The sequence below is a fragment of the Neophocaena asiaeorientalis genome, unplaced genomic scaffold, assembly GCF_003031525.2.
Source record: "Neophocaena asiaeorientalis asiaeorientalis breed wild unplaced genomic scaffold, Neophocaena_asiaeorientalis_V1.1 scaffold78, whole genome shotgun sequence".
Classification (NCBI taxonomy): Eukaryota; Metazoa; Chordata; class Mammalia; order Artiodactyla; family Phocoenidae; genus Neophocaena; species Neophocaena asiaeorientalis.
In genome coordinates this window covers 13,404,829-13,419,038 of record NW_020175018.1, presented here as the reverse complement: position 1 = coordinate 13,419,038, position 14,210 = coordinate 13,404,829, and the positions used below count along the sequence as shown (strand labels likewise).

General features: G+C 53.3%; 1 protein-coding gene across 1 annotated transcript in view; it reads right to left on the bottom strand.

Annotated features, from left to right (window-relative positions):
* The window catches only part of LRRC8A (leucine rich repeat containing 8 VRAC subunit A), a 26,580-nt gene that overhangs the window by 11,954 nt on the left and 416 nt on the right, over window positions 1–14,210 (bottom strand). Inside the window, exon 2 of the mRNA XM_024762541.1 lies at window positions 10,961–11,067. The gene's annotated coding sequence lies outside the window, so the exon portion shown is untranslated. The remainder of the gene's footprint in view (window positions 1–10,960; window positions 11,068–14,210) is intronic.

Genomic DNA, 14,210 nt, shown 5'->3' with positions numbered 1-14,210 from the left:
GTGGGGGGGGGAGGGGGGGGGCCTGGGTGGTGGGTGGGGCCACAGCTTCAGATGGGCGGGGCAAGGGAGGAAGCTGAGGCAGCTTTGGGTCCCCTCCCAGTTCCTGCCCACCCCTGAGGGCCCTGGGGGGAACAGCTCCTTCTGAGAATGACGGCCCAGCCCAGAATCCTCAGGAGCCCAAGAGGTGCACACTGTTTTGGCACCCTTTCTTTTTTTCTCACAACAGTTTTATTGTGGTAAAATACACAAAATATAAAATTTACAATTTTAACCATTTTTAGTGTTTTAACCATAACAGTTCAGTGGCATTAAGTACATTCACCTTGTTGCGCAACCATCACCAACCATCCATCTCCAGAATTCTTTTCACCTTGCAAAATTGAAACTCTGTCCCCAGTGAACACGACTCCCCATTCCCACCTCCCCAGCCCCTGGCAACCACCATTTTCCTTTCTATCTCTATGAATTTGACTACTCTAGGTACCTCATACAAGTAGAATTATACAATATTTGTCTTTTTGTGCTGGCTTCTCTCACTTAATATAATGTCCTCAAGGTTCATCTATGTCTTAGCAGGTGCCAGAATTTCCTTCCTTTTCTAGGCTGAATAATATTCCTCATGCCCATTTTATAGATATGGAAACTGAGGCTTGGGGAGAGAAGTCACGTGCCCAACTTCACACTGCCTGTCAGGGATTAGAGGCCACCTTCAAACCCAGTTCTGGGGTGGAGCGCTGACAAGTAGCACTTCCAGGAAGCCACTCAGATGGAGCAGATCCCAGCTGACAGCTGCCCCAGGGCACACCTGGGGGTGGTCAGGAAAGCACCATAAGGGAAAAGGGGCCTGTTTTCCTAGTTACGGAGAGTTCCCTTTTCAGGAAGTTTCCCGTAGGCAGTGCATTCATCCCTTCCCTGCACTGAGGCCTCCGGTCCTCCGCAGCCAGGACTGCCCCTAGCAGAGGTGTGCAACAGCTTCTCTCCTGGGGCCTCCGTTTCCCCGTCAGGAAGGGAACAGAGACTCTGTCATGGATGTGCCCACATTTTGTATAAGGTGGTCAAGGTACCAAGGGGCACGTGATCCAGGCCTCCACCCACCCTGACACCTCCCTTCCCACTGGCACCACTACAGACACTCCCTGGTCCTGGCAGTACCTGCCTACAGCTAGCAGGGAGGGAGAGGCGCCTCCAGCAGCCAAGACTTGGTTCCCCGTCCATAAAATGCACGTGGTAACAGATGCCCTGCCAAGCTCTCAGGACTATCAGGAAGTCACAAGAGTGAGGTTTCCCCGACAGCCTGTGGTGGGGATCTCAGGCAGGTGGAGAGCAAGGAAGAACGGTGATAGGAGCTTGGAGGGAGAGGGCCAGCTGGGCCAGCCTGGGCTCTGCCACTCAGCAATGTTGTGACGCTGGGCAGATGACTTCACCTCTCTAAGCCTTAGTTCCCCCATCTGTGGAATGAGGCTAAGACAGATGCAGACCTGGCCCCCGACAGCAATCCTGACTTCAACAGGCAGTCGATGGGCAGATGAAAAGAGCGCAGAACCTGAGCATGAAGGAAGGAAACGGAAGGAGAAAAAGCACCCAAGACGCCTGCCCTGACACCTGGCAAAGGGGCAGAGTTAGGTGGGGCCAGGCACAAAGGAGGCGGGCAGAAAGCAGATCCTGGTCGCTTAAAGAAGCCTCTAGAATACAACAGGGCCTTTTCAGCAGAATAAAGGAGCTCTGTATGTAATGCCATTTTGGAAAAAAGCGAGAGCCAGAATAATAAATAAATACAATCCCATGCTGATAAACCCTGACCAACTTGGGGAACGGCTCCCTCTTAGAGTGGGAATAGGAGGCAGGATGAAAGGAAACTGGAATTTTTTACCAGCATGCCTTACCTCTGTGATTGAAAAGTAGTACAGAATTTAAAATAAATACAGTCTAGAAGAAAAGAAAGAAAAAAATAAGCTCTCAGGTGGAGAGTTCAGGTGTTCTTTTGTGGCTCTCAGAGGGCAATCTCGGGAGGGTGATGGGGAGTCGGGTCAGATCAGATCTCTGCCCCAAGAGATGGAGAATTTGCAGAGGATCCTGAATAGAGGGCAAAGATTAAAGGGTTGAAATCGAGGTGGCTGAGAAAGACAAAAAGGCCCCATGCCCTGCTGTCCTCTGAGCTCCAGTCCAGCTAATCCTCCTTCTTCCAGAACAGATGCATTGTTTAAAGCTATAGACTGTGCCCTCCTGGAGGTCAGGGCTTGACACCCACCAGTGAGGTGGGGTTCACCCTGGCTGTACCAGGTAAAGCTCATGGGCAAGAGACCACCAAGGGGTGGGGATGGGGGTAGACTGGGAGCCCTACAGGATGGGGACCACTCCAGATTCATCCCAGTCTCTGTGCAGAGCCCGGAATACCGAAGGTAGAGTAAAGGTTTGCTGAACTGGGCTGAGCCAGGAGGGAGAGGAAGTAGGAGGGAGGTTGGCAATTGTCAGGGAAAGACTCTAGGACAAAGGTTTAGTCACAGGAACGTTCATCACGGTGTTATTTATACCCCAGGAAAATTGGAAACAATCTAGATGCCTGTTACTGGGTGATTGGTAAATACCTATTAAATGATCAGATGATGGAATACTATGAAATAATGAAAACATGTTCGAGCAAAACACTTGATGACATGACAAAATACGTTAAATGCAAAAAGTAGGTAACAAAACTGTGATAGAGTAAGAAGCCTCCTGCAATAACTTAGACGTATATTTGAAAAATATTGGCGGTGAGATCAGCCTGCTGTTTATAATCTTTTTTCACCCCAAACGTACCTCTATTTTCTGTTATAAGCATATGTTACTCAGGTAATTAAGAAAAAAGATTTTAAAAAATCAAGATTCCAAAGGATCAAGAATAGCTAAAACAATTCGGAAGAATAACGTGGGAGGAGACTTACTATAAAGCTCTAGGAATTCAGCCAGCGTGGTGCTGATATAGGGATGGATGGATGGACCAGAGGATTGGAAGAGCGAGCCTAGAAACAGACCCCAAAATTTCTGGAAACTTAGACATGACAGTGTCTATGCAGGTTCGGGGGGAAAAATGGGTGTCCAGGAAAGGAGCTGGCTTAGTTACTCACATGAGAAAAGCATAGCTCCATCTACCTCCTTACAGGAAAATAAATTCCAATGAGTTAAAGACCTAAAGTAAAACTTGAAAGTGTTTAAAGAAAAATCTAAGAGACCATCTCGATGGCTTTAAGACACGGAAGGATTTCTTATCACAAAGAATAAAAATCCTTACAGGAAGAGATTGATCTACTGATCACATTAAAGTTAAAATGCATGCACATCAAAGGACATAATAATAAACAAATGAAAAGAACCCACAGACCTGGAGGAGATATTTGCAATAGGTATAACTACCAAAGGATTACTATCCAGAACAAATATACAACTGTTACAAATATATCAAAAAGACAATCCAACAGGCAAAAAATGGCAAAACGTACGGCTAGACAATTTATGGGAGAAAAATACAAAAGGAAATGCATGGATGAAACAATTCTTAATCTCATCACTAATAGGGGAATGCAAATTAAGACAGTCACATGCCATTTCGCTCCCTTGCGATTGGCAACAATGTTGAATTCTTAAATGAGGAGATAGAATGTATGTATGCATCCTCCAACGGAGCAATTTCGCTCCCAGGTAAAGATCTGAGAGTCACTTTACACATACGCATGAAGCCACAGACAAGAATGATCACTCCGGAGCTGTTTTTAATAGCGAAAAATCAACAACCTAGATGTCCATCAACAGGAGAAAGTATAAATTGCTCTAAGCATCCGGTGAAATGCTAAAGCAGTAAAGTTAGTAAACTTTAGCTACACGTACCAACATGGACAGACCCCAAAACAATGCTGAACCCCAAAACAAGCTATAGAATAATACATACCTTATATAAGGTGTTCTGTAATGTACATATCCAAGTGTAGTGAAGGTATAAACACATGCACGGGGGCTTCCCTGGTGGCGCAGTGGTTAAGAATCCGCCTGCCAATGCAGGGGACACGGGTTCGAGCTTCGGTCCGGGAAGATCCCATATGTCACGGAGCAACTAAGCCCATGTGCCACAACTACTGAGCCTGCGTTCCAGAGCCTGCGAGCCACAACTACTGAGCCTGTGTGTCACAACTACTGAAGCCCTCGCGCCTAGAGCCCGTGCTCTGCAACCAGAGAAGCCACCGCAATGAGAAGCCCCTGCTCACCGCAACTAGAGAAAGCCCGTGCACAGCAACGAGGACCCAACACAGCCAAAAATAAATAAACACATGCATGGAGAGCCCCAAAACCAAGATGCTAATTTCATCTAGAGAGGGAAGAAAATGGGATTGGGGAAGAGGCTTATATTGTGCCTGAGATGATTTGAGACAGGGAGAGAGAAGGGGTGTGTGTGTGTGTGTGTGTGTGTGTGTGTGTGTGTGTGTGTGTGTGTGTGTGTGTGTGTGTGTGTGTGTGTGTGTGTGTGTGTGTGTGTGTGTGTGTGTGTGTGTGTGTGTGTGTCTGAAGCAATTATTGCCAAACATGAAAGTCGAACAAAGCTGAGCCCTGGGAACAAAGATATCTGCTCTAGTTTTATAATGTTCGTGTGTGCTTAAACTATTTCCTACAAAGTTTACCGGAACAAAAGCATCTGTTTCTACTCCTGGCTGCTCCTCTCTCTGGTCCTCACACCTGCTGGGCTCAGCTGGGGGCAGCCTCTACTAGATGATCGCCAGGGCAGCAGATTCAGGTCCTCCTTCCAACTGGCCTGCTCCTGGCTGGCGCAGAGGCACCTGCGGCCTTTGAGGACACTGAAGGATGCAGCATTACCCGTGCCCAGTCCTGCCCTGCCCCAGGGAGATGCAGAAGTGTGTAGGATGCAGCTAGACCCTTCCCACTGTCCAGCACACGCAGGTGCAGAGAAGCGGGACCAGGTTCCTGCAGCAGAACTAGGGCAACCCAGAGAGCCCCTCTCCTCCCCATGGTGGCAGGCAGATCTCGGGGAGTGTGAAGACCAATAGCTTCAGAGCTGGGGAGACATGGGTTCAAATCCAGCTCAAGCATGAAATAATTCCATGACTCCAGGCAAATTATTTAGCCCAAGCCTCCGTTTTTGCAACTTTAAAGTGAGAACAGTGCTACCCACCTCACGGATCTGTATACAGCGACCCAAAAGATGTCCAAGGGATATTAAGTAATAATAAAATAAAAGATGTTGACCAGCATATGATATATCATGCATGATAAAACAATATAAAATGGCACAAAACAACAAATACTTCATGACTCCAGTATGTGGTACTTAAATTTGCTACTTTTGTGAGAAGAAAAAAATACTTGGGAAAAAAACAAAAGACCTCCCTCACCGAGTCGTTTCTAAATATTGTAAGAGTTTACAAGAAGTACCTGCCATCTATCATGTAAGGAAAAGGTTAGCTTGCCCCTGCCTGCCCTACCCAGGTAACACACACACTTCGACAGGGCGCAGGGAAGCAACACCTCAGGGTGGGTGAGCTCAGACCCCGGGACGAATGACTTTCCTTCTCTAAGCCACAGTTTCTTCACCTGTAAAATGAGAATATTGCAGTACCTCAGAGGCTTATTGTGAGAATTAAAAATAACAGAATGCACATATTATGGGACAACCCCAGGCCTGGCACAGAGGAAGGCACACCATACTTATGCCAACCCACATGCCACTGCAGAAACCCACCCAGAATTTAGTGGGAGAAGACACCCAGGAGAGCACTGAGCCACAAGCACAAATACCTCCAAGCTTCCCCAAGGCCCCCAGGACCTCCCAGGACTCAGAGACCACACTCAATGGCCTTGAACTTCTGGAGCCCAGGCTCAGGACCCCAGGACAGGACAGAGACAGAGAGCTGGTGAGCAGTTCGCAGAATCACCCCTTAGGTGTCCAGCCTGGTCCACATTGGTGATTTCCTCCTGAAGCTTCTCACAGATGGGGAAAGAAGTCAAAGAATGACACGCTGCCCCCTTGGGCGACCACCCAAGCATGCTCCACCCCCATGCTGGCCTGCAGAGATTTGGCTTTCACACCTGAGCCGCGGCAGGCAGGCTAGGCTGTGGGTAAACAGGGCACAGAGAGCCTTTTGTTATAGCCCAAATAGAGAGGCTGGGAAAACTTCCCAGGCGGGAGGGAGGGGAGGCAGGAGGCTTGCACCCCTCACCCCTCCTCTCGCCCCTCCTCCTACCTTGGGGAGGCTGTCCCTCCAAGGCTCTCCCAGGGAAGGGGGAAGGGCCACACCCAAGAGGCTGGAGGAAGACACTGGGTCACAGGTCTTGTCCTGGGAGTGCTCTGGGCCTGTGAATCTGCTCCTCGGTCAGCACCCTGGGGCCTCTTCTGCTCCCAGAGCAGGAAGGGAGGAGAGGGCCCACTCTGGTGCACACGGCCCGCACCCGCCCCAGCACGGGCACTGCCCTGGAGGTCCCCACACCCAGCCAGGGAGCGTGCGGGCTTGGGGCACCACCTGGCTCCGTGCACCCTGCGTAGAAGGGCACACCCTCACTTTCTGGGGAAAGAAGAGGGGAGACGCCCAGGGTGGGAGGGGGGAGGGAACAAGTTTCCGTTCCAAACTCGTCTCCATGTGGGCTGGGCCTCCCAAACAGGTTGGTCCTCATGCTTCTCATGCAAACTTGCAAGGGTACAGGCGGCCTGGGGGCAGGGGAAGGGTGACAGGTGAAGGACACCCACCTGGGGCTTCTGGCAATGGCTCCCTGAGCCAAGCACTCACAGGCAACACCCAGGCCTGAGGCTCAGGCCATCCCCTCACCCCACCAGGCTGACGTGTTACTGACATGCGCTCCGGGTCACTGACGTGGACTACATGCCAGCACTGAGCCTGGTACTTCCTGGGCCTCGGCCCCCAATTTCCAGAAACACAGGTACGGCGGCTCCCCACTTCACCAGCATGTGACCTTGGGAAAGTCACTTCCCTCCCAGGGCTCTGGTTTCCTCATCCATGAAGTGGCCACTGAGTCTATTCCTGGTAGGGCGGTGGTGAGGAATGAATGAGGCGGTCCATAGAAAGCTTTTGGCTCAGGGCCTGCCACGCAGTAAGCCTCTGTAACGTCAGCTGCTGTTACCATCATGGGACGTTTTATCAGTCCCTTTAGGCGTATGAAATCTGAGGCCCAGAGAGGTTAACCGACCTGCCCAAGGCCACACAGCTAGAAGAAGATGGTGTGGAAGATCACCCAGGTCTGCCTTTCCATTGTGCCCACCTGTCTCAAAGGCCAGCAGGTCTCCTGGACCTACCTGGGCACCCAGAGGACCCTGGAAATGCTTCCTGAGACAAGACCCCCATTTCCGGAGGGGTACATGGAATCAAGGTCTCTGCAGGGAACTCTAGCAGGCCATACTCAGGAAACTTTGGTGGGGGAGCCCAGCTCTGGGTTTGAGCCCGGAAGCCAGGTGCTGGGTCTGGGCCCATGGCGGGCAGAAGGGCCTTGAAGACAGGCCTTGATCTGCTTTGAACACCAGCGCCGCTTTCCTGGACAGCGCACGAAAAGTGGGCAGGAGCGCCCACAGGAGGCCACAGACTCATCTGCTGAGATCCAAGGGGATTGGGACCAAGAGGGCCTAGCCGAGGGTAAGCCATCTGTCGCCTGGCTCTCTGGGCTGTTGGGGGGCTGCCCCCAGGGATCCTGACCCAGGCCACCAGCCGGGAGATGTGACAGAAGGATTCCTATGCCGCCCCACCCGGTCAGCACGTTTGCCAACAGGTCAACTCTGCCGGGGGATGAGGTTGGCAGTGGCGTCTCTGAGGGTGCCTAGGTGCCATGTGAGAGCCATGGAATTTTACAGCCACTTTTACTCCAGTGGAACACGGCTCCCGGCATGAGGCTGTATCGCAATGTCTATTTAATTTTGAGGTTTTACGTCCTCAAGAGACAGTTAAACAAAGAACTTTTTACGAGATGTGAGATGCAGTAGAAACGCATCGGGAAAGCGCACAGGGAGATGTTTGTGGCTGGGTGTAAAAGCTGTTCCAGAAACCTCATCTGCTCGCACATACACACTGAAATCCAGGGCCTGAGGGAGCCCAGCCCCGCTTCTACACCAAGGGCGACCCTTCTGGTGGCAGCTGGTGGGGACCGGCACCGAAAGAGTCGTGCTGGTCAGTGTTGGCCGGCACAGTCGGAAGACCCCCAGCCTCACGACGGCCTGCGGAGTGTCTTCAAAGTGCAGGTTCCTAGGCCCACCCCCCAACTTGGACTCTGCAGGGCTGCGGTGATGGGTCCAGGGGAACCAGCATTTTGAACAAGCTCTCGGGAGACTCTGAAGCACCCCGAAGCCCGAGAACCTAGAGAAAGAGACAAACGGAAGGTGGGGTAGAAAGAGCACAGGCTTCCAAGGCAAACAGACCCGGGTTCACATCCCGGCTCTGCCACCTGAACTGTACGGCTTTGGGCGGGAGCCCTCGTGCCTCGAGCCCTGGTCTCCTCGCCTGTAAAAGTGACACAACCTCACCCAGGAGACGGTGGCGGGTAAGATGGCAAACTTCACAGTGACCGGCGCGCCGCCTGGGCTCGGACCGCGGCCACCGTGGACGTGAAGGCTCTGCTGCTGGAAGGAGGGCGAGCAGAGCATCGTCCACCGAGAGGCCAGCTCCCGGGCTCCCACAGGAAGCGGCCCGAAGTGGCCTGTGCCAGAAGGAAAATGACTCCAGGAAAGACTGGGAGAAAGAAACAGGGGAGAGGGAGAGGGTCCCGACGGAGAGCTGAACACCGCCGGCCAAGGGACGCGTCTCTGCACAGACCTCACCCCCAGGGTGGTCCCTGCCGAGCCAGGCTGCCAGGCCGGGGGTTCCTCCTGCCGAAACCCGGCCTGAGGTGTCTACGCCCCAGCAGTGCATCTCTAGACCCAGGTCCCAGGGAAGCCCCCCCTGCCCCGCCCCCAACCCCGTCGCCTCACCTGTCCACCCTCAAGGCTAAAACCTGAGAGGAGCGTCCAGGGGGACCAAGATCGGGCTGTCCACAAGGACAGTCAGGTGAAAGGACTCAGGGCCAGGCTCAGGCCAACACAACACAGCAGCCCCTGCCTCAGGCAGACAGAGGAGGACCAAAACCTGGAGGCTAAAACCTGTCAGGCTGGCCCATGCCATTCCTCCCTGGCACAGAGGAGGAATTCTGACCTCAGATAAGTAGGACCTGCTGCTTCCTGCTCATCACTGGCCAGAGACCTCGGCTCAGTCTTCCCTTCTTGTGGGGGGAGGTAAGAGTTCCTCAAAACCAACAGGAAACTCCTACAGGGCAGGGCTGGGGTTTGCTGACCTTGTCCCAGTAAACAGGATGGTCAACAAAATCACACATCAGGCACTTCCCACCTCCCTCTTCTGACGGGACTCACCCACAGCTCTACCCTCGCCTGGGAAAGAGGTCCAGGGCGGACCATTAAATGAAACGAGAGCAAGGTGCAAACCAGCAGCTCTAACAGGACTTGGTTTTAGGAAAATAAGCAAATGGTAAAAATACATGTGGGAGAACCTACCCCTCCTCACTCAAATCTCTGGAGATAGAGATCAAGGGAGACTCTCACTTTCTACATGACATTAAAATCAAGACATTATAGGGACTTCCCTGGTGGTCCCTGGTGGTGCCAATGCAGGGGACACGGGTTTGATCCCTGGTCTGGGAAGATCCCACATGCCGCGGAGCAACTAAGCCGGTGCACCACAACTACTGAGCCTGCACTCTAGAGCCCGCAAGCCACAACTACTGAGCCCACGCACCACAACTGCTGAAGCCCGTGCGCCTAGAGGCCATGCTCCACAACAAGAGAAGCCACCGCAATGAGAAGCCCCCACACTGCAACGAAGAGTAGCCCCCGCTCGCCACAACTAGAGAAAGCCCACACGCAGCAACGAAGACCCAACGCAGCCGCCAAAAAAAAAAAAGCCTAGATGGGAGAGGTGGAGGCAGGGAGCCCTCAGACACAGAACAAAGGACCCCAGCCCAGGATTCCAGGACCTGGCTCAGGTCCCACATCCCTACCTTCTTCCCGATGAGTTTGGGCAAGTTGCTTCCTCCCTCTGAGCCCCAGTTTCCACGTCTGTAAACGGGGGATCAAGGCCACTCCCTGAGTTTCCGCAGATGACCAAAGAGATCACTGATAAGGTTTGTTTTACAAATTATTAAGCAGCTTATACATACACCTGCTATGATTAGGGAACACGTTCTAAGACACCCTGTGCTACCTTCCTTATATCAACATATTTAATCTTCAAAATACCCTAAAGGGAGGCAAGGTGCTAATATTATCCTCTTTCCATAGATGAGGAAACTGAGGCTCAGAGAGGTACAGTGACTGGCCCACAATCACTTGTCGAGCATGTGACAGCTGGGACTCAAACCCAGGTATGACTACAAAGTCTGGGTCCTAACCAGTGCACGCTCCTGCCTTTGGAAACTGTTTTCCAAAGCTCAGGACGAGGAACCCCCATGCCCAAAGACGTCCACATGATCAGATAAGTGTGGGGAAACATGACTCGCTAGCTCCCTCTCAGAGACTCGTCATGCTCTCAGTGAGCTCTGAGACATCCTTCAAGGCTCTGAGAAGTCCTGCAGCACAGACTACAACAAGATATTGTTCCTGGAATCACCTGACCACTGTGACCAAAGAAACTGGTGTTCCACAGAACACACCTCAGGAAATGTGGTCACAAGACAGCACGAACCACCACCCAGAGTGACAAAAGCCAGGGGTTCACCATACAAGTTCACGCCAGCCTGAGTATGGCAGCACATACTACTCAGCTGGCCACTGAGTCAGAAGAAGGAGGAAGAATTCTGTTTCCTGGCATCTCTGCCCTAGAAGCCCAGGCCTTCCAGAGAGAAGAGCAAAGGGCTGCAGGGACAGAGACACCACCCTTTGCCCTCCAGGCACCTGCTCGGCTGGCCTGGGGGGTGGGGGCCCAGTCCTTACCCTGCGGAAGGCTCTGCTATCTGCGAGTTGGCTGTCCGTGCTGAGGCTGGCCCACGTCTGTCTGGGCAGGGTCCTGGCATTCCTTTTGCTCCATGGAAGCTGCCTCCCTACAAGGAAGCAAGAGCTACAGTCAGCAGGGACGTGTGTGACTATCAGCGCTACCTGCTGTACTGCCGACAGTTTCGGAGCCCCTGCTCGGTGCAGGGCCTGGGCTGGGCTCTGGGGTGATGACAGAGAATCAGATAGTCTACGGGGGATATGCCAAGGCAACAATTACAACTGGCTCTTGAGAGCCCGGGGCTCTGCTGGGGGGAGCCCGGGCCCTATGGGGACATGGAAGAAGCACTAGACCTTGACTAGTAGGGTCAGTGAAGGCTCCCCAGAGAGGGTGTTGCCTGGGCTGACTGCTGGGGAAGAGTGGGAGGTGGAGAGAGAGCATTCCAGGGAGAAGGACCAGCACGTTTGCCTGGAGGGGAGAGAACACGACATCTAGAGCCTGCTGAGCGTTCTGGCTGGATCTAGGACTGGAGGCGGGAAGTGGCGAGAGGTGAGCTACAGAAGGGTGAGCTGGATCCAGGCAGAGACACACCCTCAACCCAGACACATGAGTTCGACTCAAACACAAAACCCAACCATTGGGCTTCCCTGGTGGCGCAGTGGTTGAGAGTCCGCCTGCTGATGCAGGGGACACGGGTTCGTGCCCCAGTCCGGGAAGATCCTACATGCTGCGGAGCGGCTGGGCCCGTGAGCCATGGCCGCTGAGCCTGCGCGTCCGGAGTATGTGCTCCGCAATGGGAGAGGCCACAACAGTGAGAGGCCTGCGTACCGCAAAAAAGAAAAACAAAAAAACCAAAAACCCAACCATCATCTATAGTCAAGAACTGTTTAGTGAGCATCTACTACATGCCAGGCACTCTGCTCAGAACTGTTCACAGGAGGGAACAAGACAAGTTAGGAGGGCGGGGAGAAAAGTGTGGTCAGGCTACAGCAGGGTAGGGGGAGTATTTAAGCCAGCCAGGCGCTGGGAGTGTGACCCAGCCATCAAGGAAGGCCAAAGGACAAGGAGGAGTTAGCAGGAAGGGGGGTGGGGAGGCGTGGTTACACAGACAAAGGGATCGTGGAGCCTTCCAGCTGTTTACACCACTGAACACTTATCACACCTACTCAATGCTAGGCACTGTGCTAGGAGGAAAGAAGCAGGAGGTAGTCTCCAGCCTCACAGGGAGAGACAGTCAGTAACCTGGCAATCCCACACAGAGTGATGGCAGCTAGACAGCGAAGCACCTGCGTCTGTAAAGGCACAGAAGCCATGGGAGCCAGCCTCTACCCCAACCCCTCCCCTCCTCGGCAAAGAGAGGGATACTCACCGGGGCTGGGAAAGCCAGTCACTTGTCCATGACAGAGGCAGGCCCAGAACTCAGGCCTCTGGACTCACTGGCACTGATTCTTCTAACCCTTCCTCTTCCAGGAAACACACGCTGACCACCCCCTACACATTCACCCACAGCTGATGCCTCTTTCCTCTGGGTTGCCTCTGTAATATTTCTAGTATTATGCTGGCCACAGTATCAACGTATTCCTGTCTGCCTTTCCTCCCAGACTGTAGCCAGGGACTGTGTTCTCGTAGCACCATTCCTGGCCCAGACCAGGCACTTACCAAAGGATGGTTGAATGAATGAATGAATGAGTCAAGGGATGGAGAGATGGTGTGCTGGGCTCCAGGGCCCCACATCCAACCCACCTGACTCCCCGTGAAAGCCTGTGAAAACCCAGAATCACCTCCACTCTCAGGAGAGTCAGGAACCAGGCCGATCCCTTCACTCCAACTCCTGCAGGCGAGGTCCAGGCCAAGCCAGCTCCCTGAGTTCTGACCTACTGGGGCAATCCTCAGGAGCTTCCACTATCCAGAAAGGCCATTCGAAGTTTGCAGAGGAAACAGCTTCCTAGCAGATGTGCCCAAGGGATGGAGTATTTGGTTGAGTTCCAGGGGGAAGTCACAAATATTTCTTGGGCTCCTGTGCTGTGCCTCACAGCCCCCAGAAGGCAGAGGGGCATTAGAGCTAACCCCAAAGAATCTCTAAAACTGGGAAGACAGGGAGGCAGGGGCCAGTCATTCATGCCCCAGCACCTCTCCAAAAGCCAGTCCTCCAGCATTGTCATCTGTCCTTGCCTCCCCTCCTGAGCCAGAGGAAAACTTGACCTTCACGAAGGCAATGCCACTGTGACTGAGCCGTCGGCACTGCCCAGTCCCTCTGAACAAAGCTCTCACTCCCCCATCCCCTCCACAGGAGGGATCACCAACATCAGACCACCTCCTCCTGCCTCCAGTCTGTCTGTCTGCTCAAAGGGCAGGATACAGTTCATCAGGGGTAAAAGGTACTCCTAATGGAAAAGGTGGGAGAGGCCCCTGGGAGCCTTTCAGCTCCCCCAAATCCTTCCTCCACAATTTAGGCCCAAATTCCCTTTCCCGCACCAAGCTCTCTCCCTCCTCATCCTCACACCTCATCCTCAAAAGGCTTCCGGGGGTGGGGCAGCAGAAGAGCCCTCCGGGGAGCATGGTCACCAAGGGGCGGCCCCACCCTTCCAGCCAAGTCCCCACCAGGAGGAGGTTGCCAGCCACCCCCCAACCATCTCTCCTCCTTTCCAAAAAAGGCAGCACATGCATCAGCTAAGAACCAGCCCAATCTTGGTTCAGTCCAGTCCAGACCAGGGGAAAGAAGCAGTCAACAAAAGGAGCAGAATCATCATGAACCTCAAGAACCAGCGGCTATGCTGCTTCAGCTGGGCAGCCAACTTTGCTGGGTCTCCAGCCCAGACCTCATCAGACCTGGCTCTCAGGCCCATCTGGATGCACAGGACACCGACAGGGTCCGGAGCCTCAGACCCTGGACTGGGCTTCCCAGCAACCCCAGCCCAGCCAGGCCCCACAAGCATAGCCAGGGATCTGCCCCCAAGTCAGGGCACAGTTCCAGCCCAATCAAGAGGAGGGAGGGGTGTAAGGGAAGAGGAGGGGGCCAGGAACCCAGGAGAAGAGAGCAAGGGGAACCTTTGAAAACAGAAAAAAAAAAAAACCTGCCAAGGAGAAAGCCCAGAGGTGGAACCTCTAGTAAGGGGGGCGTGTGTGTGTGGAGGGGTGAGGATCTGGGGGAACCCAGGAGATGACAAGGGGACCTGGGGAGCCGAGGCGGAAACTCCCGGTTATGTAGAGCGCAGGGAGGCACTGGGGTGCCTGGGAGGGGGCTGGAGCGCC